The sequence below is a fragment of the Dasypus novemcinctus genome, chromosome 25, assembly GCF_030445035.2.
Source record: "Dasypus novemcinctus isolate mDasNov1 chromosome 25, mDasNov1.1.hap2, whole genome shotgun sequence".
Taxonomy (NCBI): domain Eukaryota; kingdom Metazoa; phylum Chordata; class Mammalia; order Cingulata; family Dasypodidae; genus Dasypus; species Dasypus novemcinctus.
In genome coordinates, this window is record NC_080697.1 from 14800723 (window position 1) to 14818630 (window position 17908).

General features: G+C 42.3%; 1 long non-coding RNA gene across 1 annotated transcript in view; it reads right to left on the minus strand.

The window, feature by feature from the left end:
• LOC131275947 (uncharacterized) overlaps positions 1–10525 on the minus strand; it is a 33243-nt gene extending 22718 nt beyond the window's left edge. The window contains exon 1 of the long non-coding RNA XR_009183413.2: positions 10322–10525. This is a non-coding gene — a long non-coding RNA (uncharacterized lncRNA). The remainder of the gene's footprint in view (positions 1–10321) is intronic.
• Positions 10526–17908: the final 7383 nt, after the last annotated feature.

A 17908-nucleotide genomic window follows, 5' to 3' on the forward strand; every position in this document is an offset into this window, starting at 1 on the left:
ATGAAACATTTGTTACAGATTATGCAAAAACGTCATCAAACTATTACCATGAACTATGATCCATAGTTTACACTCTTCCCTCATACTTGAATAACAGTGTTGCTGGATATAGAACTCTTGGTTGGCACTTTAAATATGTCATCCCACTGCTTTCTTATCCCCGTGGTTTCCAATGAGAAATCGGCATTTAATCTTATTGAGGCTCCCATATATGCGACACATTGCTTCTCTCTCATGGCTCCCAGAATTCTTTTTTATCTTCGGCATTTGACATTTTGATTATAACATGGTATGGTGTGGTTCTATACAGGCTCATCCTTTTTGGAGTTCATTGAGCATCCTGGATGTGTATGTTCATGTCTTTTGTTAAATTTGGGACATTTTTTAGCGATTATTTCTTTGAATGTTTTCTCTGCCTCTTTCTCTCTCTCTCTTATCGTTTTGGGACACCCACCATGTATGTATTGGCTCCTCAGACCAGATGGTTTCAATTGTCTTATCTTCATGCTTACTTGTTCTCTCTTCTTCCAGCTCCAATCTGCTGTCAACTTCTAGGGAATTTTTCATTTCTATTACTGTGGTCTTCAGCTGTTTGGTTCCTTTTCATAATTTCCATCTCTCTTTCTGTATATATATATCCTGTCAGTTCTGTTTCTCTGGAGAACCCTGACCAAAATACAATGTGCCTGCTGTGTCAGTCCCCTTGTTTCTCCAATGGGTATGTGGGCGTGGGGGGTGGGAAATTGATGTATGGGACCACAAAATAAAACCATCTTCAAAAAATATATTTGTTCAAACAGTAGCTGCAAACTCCACAGCTTCCGGGACCAGGTGATAGCCTATGCAAGTTTAGGGGCATATACGATAAGTGAGGGTAAGAGAAGCTGTGGCTAACTAGAGACTTTATGTCCCTCCCAGGACATTCAAATACATTTTTTTTTTAAAACCCAACATGTTGTAACTAAACAAAACAGAAAGAAAAAACAAGTTTGCAGACCCAATTTGGTCCCAGGTCTTCAAAACCTTAATAATGGTTATTGGCTTGGAGGCTCAGAACTTAAATATGTAAGCACTCAGCCTTCAATTTATATTACCCATTACCACCTGCCTGCTCCATGATAATTCCACTCTTCTTTTGAAGCAACTGAGTAGTTTCTTTTCCCCTAGGTTATCAGAAGTAGGACAACCATCTTCTGAGAGAGAAGTGTGGGTTACATCTGACTGTGTAAAGAGTAGCCATGTATTAAGTGCAGATTCCATCTTAGACTCCAAAGGGAGTCATTAAGAATCTTTTGCTGGGCCCTTGAAACTTGACTTTAGGGAATTAATTTGATTCATGATAAAATTGATCTTAATTTTTGTAGTAGGGGACAGTCCTTTGCTTCCAGTCAAGTAAAAAAGTGAGCCCTAAGTTAATTTTTTATGCCATTCCCTTTCATACATAGTTCCTTGTGTGTTCATTCCTTTCCCAAATCTGCACACCATGTTAATGTACTCTATGGAAAGAGATTATTTTTAGTCATCATTTTCCTTAAAATGTTGATGATGACTTTCTGTGAGAGAATTTTTTTTGCATTTGAAAATCAAATCACAGCAGGAATTTCATCTGGGAACCACATGTCTAGGAAAGTAATTATTTCAAACCCAAGGGCACAACCAACCACAACTAAAATGAATCTAGTTTATGGTTCTGACATACTTACTAATAAAGCATTGTACTCCCATCAAAATCCCTGCGCTACATCTTTTTGCCCTGGCCACTAACCTTATAATCACCATCCTGAGATGACTGTGATATTTGGGACCTGAAATTTAAGGGAGTTTGTAGACGCCGAAAATGGAGAACAGGAGCAGGTAAAACAATCAATTCTGAGGGATTCTGAGGCTATGTAAATGCAATAATAAAAAAATATACAACTACAGAAGAGGTTTTGAAAGTCTGCTGCTTGTATTAAGTTGACTGTGGTTATGAGAGGAAATTAGATTCATTTCCTTCAAGGAAAGAAAGTAGCTCATTCTTAGCACCTATAGAGGCTTGATACAGGTATTCTGATGATGAAAGGAAATAAAATCTTGACCTCAGAAAGAAAAAAAGTGCCTCCTATAGCTGCCATTTAATAAATAATCATTAAATGAGGGGCAGAGAAGGACAATTACATCCCTTAAAAAGGAATTTAACTAAAATCTGCATCTGTGCTTATGTATATCGAGGTGGATAAAGGTAGGGTTTCTCAGAAAGACATTTTCCTAATGGAAAAAGCTTTGGAACTGGATCAGAAGATGTGGCTCTTGATTCTGTGGCCTACTGTCTGGGTGACCTTAACTATGTCATCATATTCTGTTTAAATCATTAAAAAAAAAAATGGGGGGAAGGAGATGTATCTCAAGCAGTTGGGCACCCACCTACCACATGGGAGGTCCTGGATTCAGTTCCTGGTACCTCTTAAAGAAGATAAGCAAGACAGCAAACCAAGGCGATGGGCTGGCACAGCAAGCTGATGCAACAAAATGACGCAACAAGATGACACAACCAGGAGACACGATGAGGAAACAATGGGAAATTCAACGAGCAGGCAGTGGAAGTAGCTCGAGCAATTGGGTACCTCGCTCCCACATGGGAGGTCCTGGGTTTGGTTCCTGGTGCCTCTTAAAAAGAAGACTAGCAGACACAGAGAGCACACAACAAAGAGAGGGCAGATAGCATGCGCAAACAATGAGGGAGCAGGGGAGAAATAAATAAATTTTTAAAAAAGAAAAAAATATATATATAATTGACACTTGGACTGGTGCAGTCATTCTGGAGAGCAATCCAGCCTGACCAAGAGGAGCTGACTACAGCCCTGCCATCCCCTAGAGAAAACTGCCTCAAGCCCACTGTGGCGCCCGGTTGGGGATGTCTCTTGACACAGGGAGCGGGTAGCAACCTAGAATCCACCTCTAGGGGAGTGGATAAGTAAAATGTGAAGGATGCTTATCGCAAAATACTCTGCAGTGATCACCAGTAAAGATTTATTTTATTTTATTACTCCTCCCCATTGTCTATTCTCTGTGTCTGTTTGCTGTGTGTTCTTCTGTGTCTGCTTGGATTCTCATTAGGTGGCTCCGGGAACCGATCCTGGGACCTTCCAGAGTGGGAGAGAGGCGATCTTTCTTTTGCACCATCCTTGTCATAAGTAAAAAATTAGAGATATACAGAGCAACATGGATAGATCTTTAAAACACATTGAGTCAATAAATAAAGACATAGAACAAGATCTGAGAAAAATATCTCTTGGGGAATTACATACACATCTGCAGACATACTCCAAACATATTAGTGAGGATACTTGTGGAAGTGGGGATTGGGAAAAAGAATAATATACAATAAGAGATGGGCCTGATCCAGAACCAATGGCCAGAACGTGGTATAAACACCCCCAACCTAAGCAGAAATGTAGCACAAGCCACCGTTCTCCACCCTGTCCTAGCTGGAACTGTCCCCTCCACTGTCCCCCTCACCCTGCTTGCTGCCAACATGCTTCTCATTTCAAATAGTCATGTGGGAGCCCATATCTTCTCCAACAGTGACAATGTTTAGAGTTCATTTCTATCTTGAAATACTTTAAAACAGAACACTTACAAAAATAATACAAATCCCAGACAAAGAACTCCAACATACCCTATACCCCAGATACCCAGATCTGCCAGTTTTAACGTTTTACCACCTTTGCTGTATCATTCCATCCACCCATGAACCCTTCTAGAGAATTTTAAATTTATGCTACTGTGGTCTTCCTCTCTGTTTGGTTGTTTTTCCTAATTTCCATCTCTCTATTGATATCTCTTTGTGTTCATCTATCATTTTCCTGATTTCCTTCGGTTCTTTGTCCATGTTTCCTTTAGCTCTTTGAGCATATGTAGGACTATTTTTAAAAAGTCTTTGTCTGGAATGTCCCAGGTCCGATTCTCCTCACTGATGATTTTCTTGTATATTTTGTAACCTTTTGTTGAAACCCGGGCATTTGGATATTTTAATGTGGAATGTAGACTCTGAGGTGTCAGTTCCTGAAGCTCATATTAAGCTAGGGTAATGTCAGAGCTTTCCTTGAATGCCTGGAACAGAACTATGACAAAAACCAAGCAGCCAGTAAAAAAGAACACACCTTTCCCAGTCTTTGCAGAGTGACCTGTGCAAATGCTCTCCTTTATAGTCTGTCCTGACACTGAATCTGGAGAATAGTTCCAGGCCTAGGGGCCTCCGGATCCTTTCTTGTCTTGTCTTGGGCATGCACATGTGGCCCTGGGAATCCCCCCACTTACGTGGATACAAATGTCCCCTCTTGGCAATGAAACAGCTACCTCCTGGTCCTGGGCACTGCCCCTTATGTCCTACAGCCCCAGGCAGCACAACCTGACCGCTCCCCCACAGTGCTTGATGTTCCGCCACCTACATGCAGGGCGAGTTCTGGAAGAGTGGGTTGCTTAGGCCACAACCAGTCGGACTATACCGGACAGACATGCTCCCAGTATACGCACAAGCGTTGTGCTCCCGCCGGAACTGGGACCAGGGATCCGCCCTGGGACTGCCATTTGACCTTGGGCTGACCCTGGGAGGGGTGGGGCAGGATCCCGCCAGTGCGCTGCGAGAGCGCCCCACTTTTAAGATGGTTTTTTCCTGTCTCTGGGCTTGCCCTGTGACTGAAATCCTTTCACTGTTTTCTGGAGCTTTGAGAAAGATGTTTCTGCCAGTTGTTGCTGATTGTTCAAAGACTCCGTGGGGGGCTGGAGCCCTGAAGCATCTCGCTCCACCATCTTGATAGCCACCAGGCCCTGCAAATATCCTTTCGTTCCTTAGAGTTTCTTCACCACTTAAGTATTATTAATAGATGTGAATATAAAGTAATGAGTTTTTAAACTTGATTCAAATGAATGTGATTTCTTCCAAAAGAGTCACAGATTCCAGCAGTTCTGCCAATGCTTGAAACATCTGAATCTGTGTTTCTGCATGTGAGTGTATCGGTCAAACTGTATTATTTTACCATCTAGTCTTACACAAGCTGGTCACTGACCACCCATCCAACCTCATCTCCTTCCACCCTCTCCACCTTGTCCTAGGCACATGTGCTTTCTTTTAAATTCTCCAGTTCATTCCTGATCCACCTGGTGTGCCTTCTGAGGCTGAGCACCTAGACATTCAGATCTTGCTTAATTGTCACATCCTCAGAGAAGCTTTCTCTGACCATCCAAACCAAAGGACCATCCAGTCACTTGCTATCACACCGCCCTGCCGTAATTCTTTCCATCGCCACCACTATCACACAGTTGTTTGTCAACTGTGCCCCCCACTTGAATATAAATTGCGTATCCTCTGTGCCTAGAACAGTCCTGCCATCTAGTAGAAGCTCAAAGATGGTTGAATAAATTGGAGAATATGATTAATTCAGATGCCTGCACCTGTGGTCCACAGAAACAAGCAACATAAATATAAGGGATTATTGTAGATTGGATACTCTCTGGTTACTATATTCTTTCATCATATCCCTTTATAATCTACTTTGTGTCACATACACCTGTTAGTAAATGTATCTATTTCTCCTTCTAAAGTTGTGGGTATCTGAAAAGAATAAACTATGTTTCTAATTTTTCATGTCCCTTAGACCATTGAACACAAACCCTTGGAGTTCTGATTACTAGATATATATTGTTATCAGATTGAGCTGAATCTGAATGGTATTAAGACTGTGAGAGAGAGAGGGAGAAGTGAGTGGGTGAAAGATTGGTGGTAGTGATGGAGAAACACATTTGCATGTATCTCTTTGGGTACATTTTGTGCCAATGGTTTTTTTTAGACTGATTGTGAGGGTCTGCTTACATTTATAAAATACAAATTTGGACAGAGACCAAATTTCAGAACCATGTTGTCATAACAGCCTAAATTATGCAGGGTATAAAACAACTTAATCGAAATAGAAATAAGGCCATTTACTTAAGATGGTACATACCCAATTCTCACCAAGTTCAATGCTCTTTACATTAAGAGGAATGAGGGAAAGGAATTAAGGGGGGGAGGGGGGGAGTAAGGCCATAAGAAACTGGGACAATTCCAGTATGGGTTTAGGGGAGGTGGAACAGATAGCCTGGAAGTTTCTTGAGGCAGACCTGTGTCCTGCTCATTTTTCTTTGCAGGGGCCAGCACAGTGAAGAACAGAGAGGGAACCCTTTTAAAAGGTTATTAAGGGATGGGTTAAATGAAAAATGGGTAATGAAAAGTAATGAGATTGATTCTTTTGTGTGACTCATCAGTTGGCTCAGACGCTGATTCCAAATGAGGAGTTCCAAACACTTAGCCGCGTTGACCTTGTGTGTGGTCTTTGTAGAACGCATACTTAGCTTTAGAAGTGGTAGTACCATCCATCAAGTCACCATCTTCAAGGTCTCTTGGCTTATGTGGGTCACCCCCCTTGCTCTTCTTCTACATCTAAGCAATCATTGATGGAGACCGATGGATGGTATCTAGACTAACTTCTTAGGTAGCTCAAGTGCAGCTCTCTTCCTCATGTGCACATGGCGCAAACTTCCCCACTGTTTGTGGAAATGCAGCGCGTTCCTGCTGTCACCCGCTGGCTCTGCTGCCCCAGGGCCTCCAGCCAGCCTTTCACTGAACCCTTGCTTCTGGCTGAGTCAGAATGCAGACTCTGGGTCCCTTCCCATGGTCTTCCCTTCCAAAGCCTGGAGATGTGTAAAGGTTTAGGTGCAGCAGAGCCAGCTCTGGACCACTCTCTTTTCAACCTTGCCTCGGCTGTCTTGTGCCTCACTTACTGTGCAGGGTGACTTGAACCAATTGTTCTCAGCTTTAGAGCCTCAGCCAAAACTCTGGAAAAGGAAGAGGCCTCTTTTAGCATGCTGTTACATTCCTCTAAAAAAAGTCAGATACTGCTTTGTTTATTTTAATTAACTGTTCCAAGCGTACAATGCTTGATTTTGAAATTCGGACTCAGCACAGACATCTTGGTAAGCTGAGAAGTGGGCAACTGGAACCCCATCATTTTGCAAATGAGAAACAAAATCCCAGGGACATTGATTGACTTACGAAAGATCACGCAGCTTGTGATAACTGGACCAGGACTTGATCCTATCAAACCTCATACTCTTTCTACCACATGGTCCTGCCTAACCTGCTTTTCCATAAAGGGCTTGTAGTCACCCAGAGGACTAGAGACATTTGCTCCTCAAATAAAGGTGCCTATACGTAAGGGTCCAATGGAAATAATAAGTTCTTTTTTTTTTTTTTTTTTTTTGAGGGACCAGGGCCAGGGATTGAACCTGGAACCTCATGGGTGGGAAGCTGGTGCTCAGCCACTGAGCCACATCTGCTGCCCTGAGTTGATTTTTTTTGTTTCTTTTGTTTGTTGTTTGTTTTTAGGAGGCACTGGGAATGGAACCCTGGACCTCCCATGTGGAAAGCAGGCACTCAACTGCTTGAGCCATATCCACTCCCAATATGGTCTTTTCTTTTTTCTCTTTTAAATTTCTTTTTTGGTTTTGTTTTGTGTGTGTGTGGTTTTTTTCCTACCAATATGTTCTTTTTTTTTTTATTATTTTATTTCTCTCCCCTTCCCCCTCTCCCCCCAGTTGTCTGCTCTCTGTGTCCAATTGCTGTGTGTTCTTCTGTGACCACTTCTATTCTTGTCAGCGGCACCGGGAATCTGTGTTTCTTTTTGTTGAGTCATCTTGTGTCAGCTCTCCGTGTGTGCGGCACCATTCTTGGGCAGGCTGCACTTTCTTTCGTGCTGGGTGGCTCTCCTTATGGGGCGCACTCCTTGCTCGTGGGGCTCCCCTACGTGGGGGACACTCCTGCATGGCACGGCACTCCTTGCGTGCATCAGCACTGCGCATGGGCCAGCTCCACACGGGTCAAGGAGGCCCGGGGTTTGAACCACAGACCTTCCATGTGGTAGGCGGACGCCCCAACCACTGGGCCAAGTCCATTTCCCCCAATATGTTCTTTTAATGATTTTTAAAAGTCTATGAACTGGATGCTTTAATTATGGATGATTTTAAGTTTTTGGCATATCTGTATTTTCTAAATTGTCTATAAAGGTCTTTTATTTTTTATTGTAGGCAAACTAAACATAAAATTATTCTTTTAAAGCGTAGGTCTATATTATAGGAAATCATTCTATATAAGTAAAAACAAAACTGCATTTACAGTTTCGGGAAAGTCCATTGGACTAGAAAGTCAGGTTTGAGTTCCCAGTCCTGTTGCTAGAGGTAACTACAGAAGCTTTAGCTCATGGCTCAACACTTTGGAAATCATTTCCTAAAATATAATGTGGGGAGATCTAAGGTATCTTCCAGTTCTGAAAATGAAAATTATTTCTTAAAAGGCTTGTGAGGAGCAATTACTAGAACTTATATAGAAAGTCTCAAAATATAAAGAAGTTTTGTGTAAAGTTAAGGCGACTAAAGGACCACGACTGCTCACTGTTCTCTAGTGTGGACATTCCAATCACATCAGATTAGTCTTGTCAATTTACCCGAGCAATGCAGTTCTGCCTCTGCATTGCCCTCAAGTTCTCCACTTATCCTCACGCTCCACCACGACCTTGGAGTCTCCCTGACCCGTCGAGCCCTCGTGGATCCCCTTTCCGGTTCCTGCAGACCCTGAGCCTCCACTGCACTTTTTACCTAGTCATTAGATGCCCTCCTGGGTTGCACCCTGGAATTCTCTCTGCATGCGTTTTTCTTCTCCAGTACTTTGCCGGCAGACAGCAGCTATGCTGGCTGAATCTCTTTTCCTCGCCATGGCCCGACAAGCGGCTGAGCACCCAGGGGGTTTCCCACTGACATTTGTTAATGAGAGGTGTCCATTAGAAGGAGGACAAGCTGAAGGGTGCTTGCTGGGTCTAATTAGAGATTCCAGATAAGCGGGGTCCCCAGCTGTCCCCGAAGGAAGCAGGGCGCCCTCCACAGCCGGTCTAGGGTCTAAAAGAAAACACGGTTCGCTCCTTTTGCTCCAGCTTGCCCAGGGCTCTCCCCTCTCTGGCCCTGGGCAGGGCTGCTCGGGGTTGCTTTCTGCTGCTGTCACTTCCTGGAATTGGACCCATGGTTTGGATCTCCTCTGCAAAAAGGATCATAAGTCTCTCCTTACAATGCTGGCTCCAGGCCACTTTCCTTGGGCCAGACCGAGGGAGTGGAGTCGGCCAGAGCACTACTCTCTCTGGGGTAGGCTCTGGGCTCCTTGGCTGAGAAGGCCCAAACACTCCCGCTGTCAGGTCCGCGGCTCCTGGCTCTCCCAGGAGAAACCCACTAGATCTGGCCAGTCTCTTCCTGTCCTTCCCTGAAGGCACCTCCTCTCTCGGCTAGTGTCCCCCTTTGCTTCTCCCTCCCCAGTGCCCCTCAGGCCAGTCTGGGTCTATCAGGCTTTACTCTGCAGGCCTCCTTTGCTCCTCTCTTCTGCTCCCCCCGCCCTCGCCCCGTCCCCCCATCAGCCCACCTCTGTTTCTGGCTATTTCCACCATCATTCTGTGCCCACAGAGCACACGGGGAGGGAAGGCGATTCGCCACTGCTGTGCGCCAGGGGAAGTGGGTGGTCACCACATATTTTTCTTATTTTTAGAGCTAGACACTGTGGTCATTTGAAGACGGGCAAACAGAACCGTTGCTTCAGGTTGTGCCTGAGAAGCTGGCCTCGGGGTCCCCAGGGGGCTCGTCTAGCCCACCCCCGGTCCCCCAGAACTGGCTTGAGGTAGCAGAGGGGCTGGTGCCGAGGTGGAAAATCAGGGCAGTGGCGGAAGCGCGCTGAGGTAGGCCGCGCGGGGCCGCCCCACACAGCCCTGCGCTTCTGAGCAGCCCCCCGGAGCCCACGGCCTCGCGTCACGCACCCGCAGTGCAAAGTGGGTGTTTGAATCACTGGGGAGAGGCCCTGACAGTGCTCCTTCAGCACCGCGGCCTCTCCCGCCCCGGCCGCCACGGGGCCCCACCGCTTCCCTTCCTGAAGCGTTTGCTGATGCTCAGGACAATTTTCAGTTGTTACCACACGTGGCCCTTAGAGACGCTTCTCGATTCTAGCAATTAGCCACACCAGGGTCAAACGCGCGTCCTCAGCTCTAATTAACAGCTGTGTTGAATCTGGGACACACGCGGTTCCTCTGGGGATATGCCGGCAAACAGAAACCAAACCAGAATATCAAGCTCTCTTCCTCCTTATCAGAGGCTCTGAAGTCTCAAGTTGATGGTGGAGGGGATTCTTAATACAAATTCCAGGAAGCTCAGTGGTTTCTGAGCAAATGTCTGGCTATCGAGGTAAAAAAATAAGGTCTCGGCTCTCCTCTGAACTTACCCGGTGGGGTTCAGGAGGCTCCGCGCGGTGGCAGGGGAATTAGGTGCCTCCCGGGTCCACGCCCAGAACCCAGCTGCACCCAGCGGGCTGCATGATATCACCACCGCGCAAATCAAAGGCTTGCTCTCTGGCTTCAAAAGGAAAAGGAAAAGGAACAGGATACTTGGTGTTGGGAGTCCTGCCCCAAGCGGGAACTGTGCTGATGCCTGCTCGAGTTGTTCCCTGGGTCGCCTGGCTCCGTGCCCTGCCTGACAGCTGGAGGAGTTCTGCAAGAAATCCGAGGGAGCATTTCCTTTGCAGCCATAACTGAAAACTGAGGATCAAGAGCTTTGCAGACAGAAAAGACATTACCCTTCAAATATCCCAAGTCGCCTATTAGGGTCAACAAGCAGCCGCGGGAAAGTAGGGCAAGCGGCTGTTCTGGATGGAGAAAATGTATTCCATTAGGAACCAGCCAGCTGAATTTTTCTCTATTAGCTGGGAGCAAAAGCACATAGGAATTTAAAAATAAGAATATTTTAATACTGGAACATGTCACATGAACAGAAGTATGCAGTGCAATACCTAAGGCCCCAGGCCGGTAACCGATAACGTGTGCCCTGTTTTACTTCACATCTTTTTCGAAATAATTTACACATCCAGTTGATGCTTCGCTGTCCCACTCCCCACTCCCATCCTGAGATTGGCGTGATCTTCCTGTCTGTCCATGTCCAAAAGCGTATCCCTAAGCAATAATGTCCTTCTCCGTGTTTAGAAAATGTTTGTTAAGTACGTGGTATCATTCTGTACCTCTTCTTTTGCGACTTGCTTACATTTCTCTCAGAGTCAAGTTTCAGAATCATCTGCATTAATACATGTAAATCTAGCTTATTCATTTTAACTAGAGAGCATTCTATTACACGACTGTATCAAAATATATGAAGTCATTCCCGTATTGATAGACCTTAAATAATTTAGCAAGTTTTTGAGTCACAAACATTGTTGCAATGAACAGTCTTGTCAAAAAGGTAAGGATCCCAAATAGCTTTTGTTTATGTGGGTTATATCTTTTGATACTATGGTAGTAGACATTTTTAAAAATATGAGTGCATTTAAAAATAACAATAATAAACCTATTACATGCCAATACAAATAACATGTTTTTTAATGAAAAATAGCTGTAGTTTCCCAAACAAAAAAATTTCTCAGAAGAGGGGCATTGTTTTACATTTTTGTAAGTCTTTTTAATGTCTGATTTAATAAATGTCAGCTGGATTTTCATATCTGCTTCTGCATTCAATCTGTTGCAATATGTTGTGTTAGTTGAAGTATATGAGGAAAAACAGGCCTCACCCAGATATGCAGAAGGAAAAGTGAGAAGTATTTTAATAAGCTTTTCAGCTAAATTTAGATGTTCTCCATCAAAGGTACTAAATCAAAAGCCAATAAGTAGGGGAGTGGGTGTAGCTCAAGTGGTCGAGTGCCTGCTTCCCATGTACAAGGTCCTGGGTTTGATCTCCGGAACCTCCTGAAAACAAGACAAACAAACAAACGAAAAAAAAAACAACTCTCATTGGGGAATGGACGTAGCTCAGTGGTTGAATACCTGCTTGCCATATTTGAGGTCCTGGGTTCAAACTCTGATACCTCCATTAAAAAAATGTCAACATATAACAGTTTCTTAAAGATTAGCTGCAATGCAAAATCAGAAATTGCGTTGATGAATTTTTCATACTCTGTAAAAGTAAAACCCATTGAGCTCTCTTGGTCATTTGAAAGCACTGGTTCACTGGATTATGCATGTCTTCCAAATGTTGACAGATTTCATTATTCAATATCAAAAAAGCACATTTATTTAAATCACCACAGGTCTTATCTTAAAAGCTTTTAAAATCTGGAAACTGTCAAGTTCATGGTTGTAGAAACGGGTTTTCCAAAATTCAGATTTTTGCTTGAAAGCTGAAATTTTATCATGGGCAACAAATACTGGCAGTTGCTTTTCTTGAAGTGACAGGCTCACTTTGTTCAATTTCAAAAAAATGTCTGCCAGATTCCCAAGTCTGATTAACTATACTTTGTCTGTCATTCTTTCAAGTAAAAATGGTGTTCCATGAAAAAAGCAGCCAGTTTAGCTCACAGCCCAAACAAATACACAAATTCTTTTCTGTGAGACAGCCATCATACTTCAGTGTGAGACAGAAGTGCTTTATGCATATTTCCCATTTCATTACACAAAATGTTATTAGTAAGAAGACATGTACTCAGGAGTTGAGACTTAATAAAATGAAAATTTTATTGCTTCATCAAGGAAATTCTTAAAACTTGCTTTGACTGCATGACAGCAAAGAAAACAATGACCACCAGACCAGTTTGCAGCCACTGCCTTCATTTGCACTAAAGCACCAGCAGTTTTAGCCACGAGTGCTTTTGCATCATCAATGCAAATATAAACACACTGAAAAAGACAACTAGGACACAGAATAGATTAGACAGTAGAATTGCTGGCCCTACAATTTACACTATCTTCAATTCTCCTAGATAACAAGGATGCTTTTTGGACATCTACCAGCGGTGTTTGAGAGATCACATTTCTTCACAACTTGGCCTACATGAACCTGTCTTTTAACTGTGTTTTTGGTATCTTGATATAGACATTTTAAATTTTATCGTGGTTAAATTTATCATATTTTTGCCTTTATATGGTGTGGCAGTTTGAGATTATTGATGAACCCCCAAATAGAGAAGGACTATGTAAACTGGTCTGTTCCTCTGAGTGTGATATCTGTTGATTGTATTAGAATCTTTGATTAAATTATGTTAAAACTAGGGCTTGAATTCAACCATGTCAGTAGGGCGTGATTTGGGGTTGAGTCCCCGCCCCCTTGGTGGGCTGATATAAACAGACACCCACTCAAGAAGACACATAGAAAAGGAGAAAACTTGGTCATTTCAGTCCTGCCATGTGACTGAAAGGAGATGGCTCAAATAGCTAAAGCCCTGGGAGGAGAGACAAGCTCTATGCCAGCCTAGAGCTGAGATCGGAAGAAGCCTCAAGAGGAAGAAGGCGCGAGAGACCAGGCAGATTCACCTGCCATCTTGCCTCAACATGGGACAACAGTCTGGTGAGAAAGTACCTCTTATGGTACCTTGAGTTGGACTCTTTAGGGCCTTGTAACTCTAAGCTTTTACCCCAAATAAATACCCTTTATAAAAGCCAGCAGATTTCTGGTACTTTTCATCAGCACCCCTTTGGCTGACTAATACATATGGTTTGTCATTCGTGTGTCTTATTTTTTAAGTTTTAAAATATCCAATCATTAAAAATTGTTACTGATGTCTAAGTTTGTCACATTGTGGTCAGAAAATACGTTCTAAATATAGATTCTTTAGTATTTGTTAAGACTTCCTTTATGGTACTTATTCAATTTTCGTAAATGTTCTATATGTCTTTTTGTAAATGACCTTGAAATATTATTATGTATTCTCTAATTGTTGGGAATAGGGTTCTACATATGTCCATTGGATTGAACTTGTTAAATCAGTTCTATAAGTCACCCAAACTAAGTATGTCTGCTTGACCTTTTTATTTCCAGTGTGAGGTATGTTAAAAACCTACCAGGGTGATTATGAATTTATCAATTTTCCCTTAGAATTTGGTCAAATTCTGCTCCATATATTTGAAGACTATGCTGTTAGCTCTGTATCTGCCTCATAACTTAATTATTCAAGCATTTATTTATTGCATGATGTGAACCAAGCATCATTCAAGACTGGAAAAACAGCATTGAACAAAACAAGAGAATTATTGTTTTTGTTATTAAGTAATGACACACTTTAGTCATTAATATTATGATATTTGCCTTAACATTTTCTCTGTCTAATAATAATATTCTTATACCAGTTTCTTTTTAGTTTATATTTTTCTGGAATTTTTTTTTATCCCTTTATTTTCATTTGTGTATGACAGGATTTTGTTGTGTTTTAAATTCAATCTGAGAATTCCTGATATCTAATGGAGAGATTTAACACCTTTTATTTTATTTTGATCATTGATATATTTGGTTTTAATTTTTGCAAGTTATCTTGTATTTTCTATTTATTATGCTCTTTCCTTGTTTCTCGTTTTCTCTTTTCATGTTATCAATTGTCTTGATTTTTTTAAAATCCTATTTTTTCTATTGGTTGGGAAATTATATATTCTGTATTTATACATTTAGAGGCTTTATTTGTTATCGTAAATGTTTAACATGCACTGTTGACTTACTATATCGAAAGTTATTCAATATCTCTAGCCTTTTCCCAAACAATACATTCTTTGTTTGATCGTTCCATCTAGCATTTGACATGTTATTCTTGACTGATATTTTATTTACACTTTCTAACCCCTAGTCTTCAGTATTATTACTGTTGTTTTTACAATGAATATTTCTATACATTTAATCTATTTGTTTATCTATTCATCTCTCAAATGTTTTATTACATTCCATTTCTTCATTTTTGTTTCAATTTCTTTCTTCTGTTATTCCAGAAAAAAAAAATATCAGTAGTTCTTCCAGTGATCGCCTGTGTATAATAAACTTTTTCTTTGTCTGAAAATGCCTTTATTTTAGCTATATTTTAAAAGGTAGATTAGCTATGTGTGAATTGTAAGCTAAATAATTATTTTCTCTTAGCTCTTTAAAGATATTAATCTAGTCTCTAGGACTCTATTGTTGCAGATGAGAAATTTTATGGCAGTTCGTCCACTCCTTTGTGACTATATATCTTTTCTGTCTGGTTGTTTTTGAAATTTTCTCTTTATCTCTGGTATTCTGTAGTTTCACCGTAATATGTCTGTGCATGGATTTTTTTTTCCTGTGTGGTCCTTCACTCTGAGGACATACATCTTTCTTTAAATTTCGAAAGTTTCCATCCATCATCTTTTTGAACATGGTCTCTCAGCAATTCTCTCCTTTGGGAGCTCCTAATTGAGGAGTATAGTACCTTCTCATTATGCCCTATGTATCACTAAACTTCTCTTATACATTTCCCATCTTACTGAATTTCCATCTGTACTGAATACTGTGTAATTTTATTAAGATCTCTTTTTCAGTTAACAAATTTTCTCTTCAGGTTTGTCTAATCTGCTGTGTAACTTCTCTTTTGAGATTTTCTCTGAAATTTTTTTTTAATTCCTAAAAGTTTTGTGTTTTAAAAGTTTGCCTAGGTTTTCTATACCATGACTTCTTTTCTTTCTTCTACCTCCTTAATCATTTAGTTCAAAAGTCACCAGTTTTACAAGCACTCGTGTGTGTGTGATTTTTTTTTTTTTAAAGATTTATTTTTATTTATTGTTTCTCTCCCCTTCCCCCCTGCCCTGGTTGTCTATTCTCTGTGTCTATTTGCTGTGTGTTCTTCTTTGTCTGCTTCTGTTGTTGTCAGCGGCACGGGAATCTGTGTCTCTTTTTTGTTGTGTCATCTTGCTGCATCCACCCTCTGTGTGTGCGGTGCCATTCCTGGGCAGGCTGCACTTTCTTTCACGCTGGGCGGCTCTCCTTACGGGGTGAACTCCTTGCCCATGGGGCTCCCCTACGCGGGGGACACTCCTGTGTGGCACGGCACTCCTTGCACACATCAGCACTGTGCATGGGCCAGCTCCACACGGGTCAAGGAGGCCTGGGGTTTGAACCGCAGACCTCCCATGTGGTAGACGGATGCCCTAACCACTGGGCCAAGTCCACTTCCCTGTGATGTTTTATGCAATTTTATACATGTGTAGTTAAAGTCATCTTTCCCTTTGACTGACTGTACTAATTTAAATAGTCCTTTAAGGCATGCCTCTATGGCATATGAATACATTCAAGTGCCACAGGGCATTGTCTTGGTGGGTGGAGACCCACACAATAACTGAAAGTATATTGACTTCACATCCTGGGAAGTCCTGCTCCATTTTCTAATAGAGTGACAAGAATCCCACAAGTACATGGGCAGTGCCTAGGGAAGGCAGACAGACCCTTTACACTAGGCCGTTGATACTGATGGGTATACTTAGGAACTTTTTCTTGTGAACTTGAAACAACCTAGTATTATATATTGCCTAAGAGTTACCTCCTGAAAGCCTCGTTGTGGCTCAAGTATGGCCTCTCTCTAAGCCAAACTCAGTATATAAACACGCTATGTACCCCCCAGCGTGGGACCCGAGTCCCAGAGATGATCCTCCCAGCCCTGAGGGATTAGTACAAGCATCAGCTAGCAACGCATCTGGAAAAAGACCTTGACCAAGAGGGGGAGATATTAAACACAAATGAGTTTTTAAGGCCAAGAGATTTCAAAGAGAGTCAGGAGGTCATTCCAGAGGTTACGCTTTTGAGCGTCTCCGCAGGATCTCATTGACAGCCACAGTAAACAGTGCCACAAAAAGCAGGGCTCCTGGGGGCTCTAGAGACAGCTAGACCCTGTTGGCAGGACAGACAGTCTCACGAATTTGGCATTCTGTCAGCTGGCCTTAATTTGGAATATACGCTCCCCAATGTAACAGAGTTAGACTCATTTATAGTTTCCATTCACATGGCTCTTCTACCCCTTTTATTTGAAACTATAATTAGAACTATAGTTGGGGAAGCGGATTTGGCCCAACTGATAGGGCGTCTGTCTACCACATGGGAGGTCCAGGGTTCAAACCCAGGGCCTCCTGATCCATGTGGTGAGCTGGCCCACGTGCAGTGCTGATGCACGCAAGGAGTGCCGTGCCATGCAGGGGTGTCCCCCGTGTAGGGGAGCTCTGTGCACAAGAAGTGTGCCCCGTATGGAGAGCCGCCCTCTGCAAAAAAAGCACAGCCTGTCCAGGAATGGCGCTGCACACATAGAGAGCTGATGCAGCAAGATGACGCAACAACAAGAGATACAGATTCCCAGTGCTGCTGACAAGAATACAAGCAGACACAGAAGAACTCACAGCAAATGGACACAGAGAGCAGACAACACATGTGGGGGAGGGGGAGAGAGATAAATAAAAAATAAATCTTTAAAAAAAAAAGAACTATAGTTGTTAACTACATGTCCCAGAGACTTAAGTCTTCACTCTGTTCATATGCCAGTTGAGTCCTGAATCTCAGCAGAATTCCAGTACCTACTCTCCAGTTCATTGGACTCACCCGGGACAACTAACAAAAGGACTATAATGGACAATGCCCATTGCAAAAAGCAGAGTACCTACAACTGCAAGCAAGACAGCTCTATCCCTCTACCCCACGGGATCAAAGTCCCTCTCAATCAGAAACAGAGTGGGTATCACTATCCTAAAATCCTGAAGATTCAGGAATGAACAAACATAAGGTAGAAATGCAACTATGGACTAAAGTAGACTTACTATTCTAGCAATGGAAGAACTTGTAACATTGATATAAAGGCAGTGGCCACCAGAGGTTCTGAGAGGAAAGAGAGTGAACAATAGGTGTAACATGGGGCATTTTTGGGACATTGGAATTGTCTTATATGACATTGCAATGATAGATACAAGCCATTATATATTTTGTCGAAACCTATAAAATTGTGTGGAGCAAAGTGTAAACCTCTATAATGTAAACTATAGTTCTTGGTTAATAGTAATTCTTCAATATGTTTTCATCA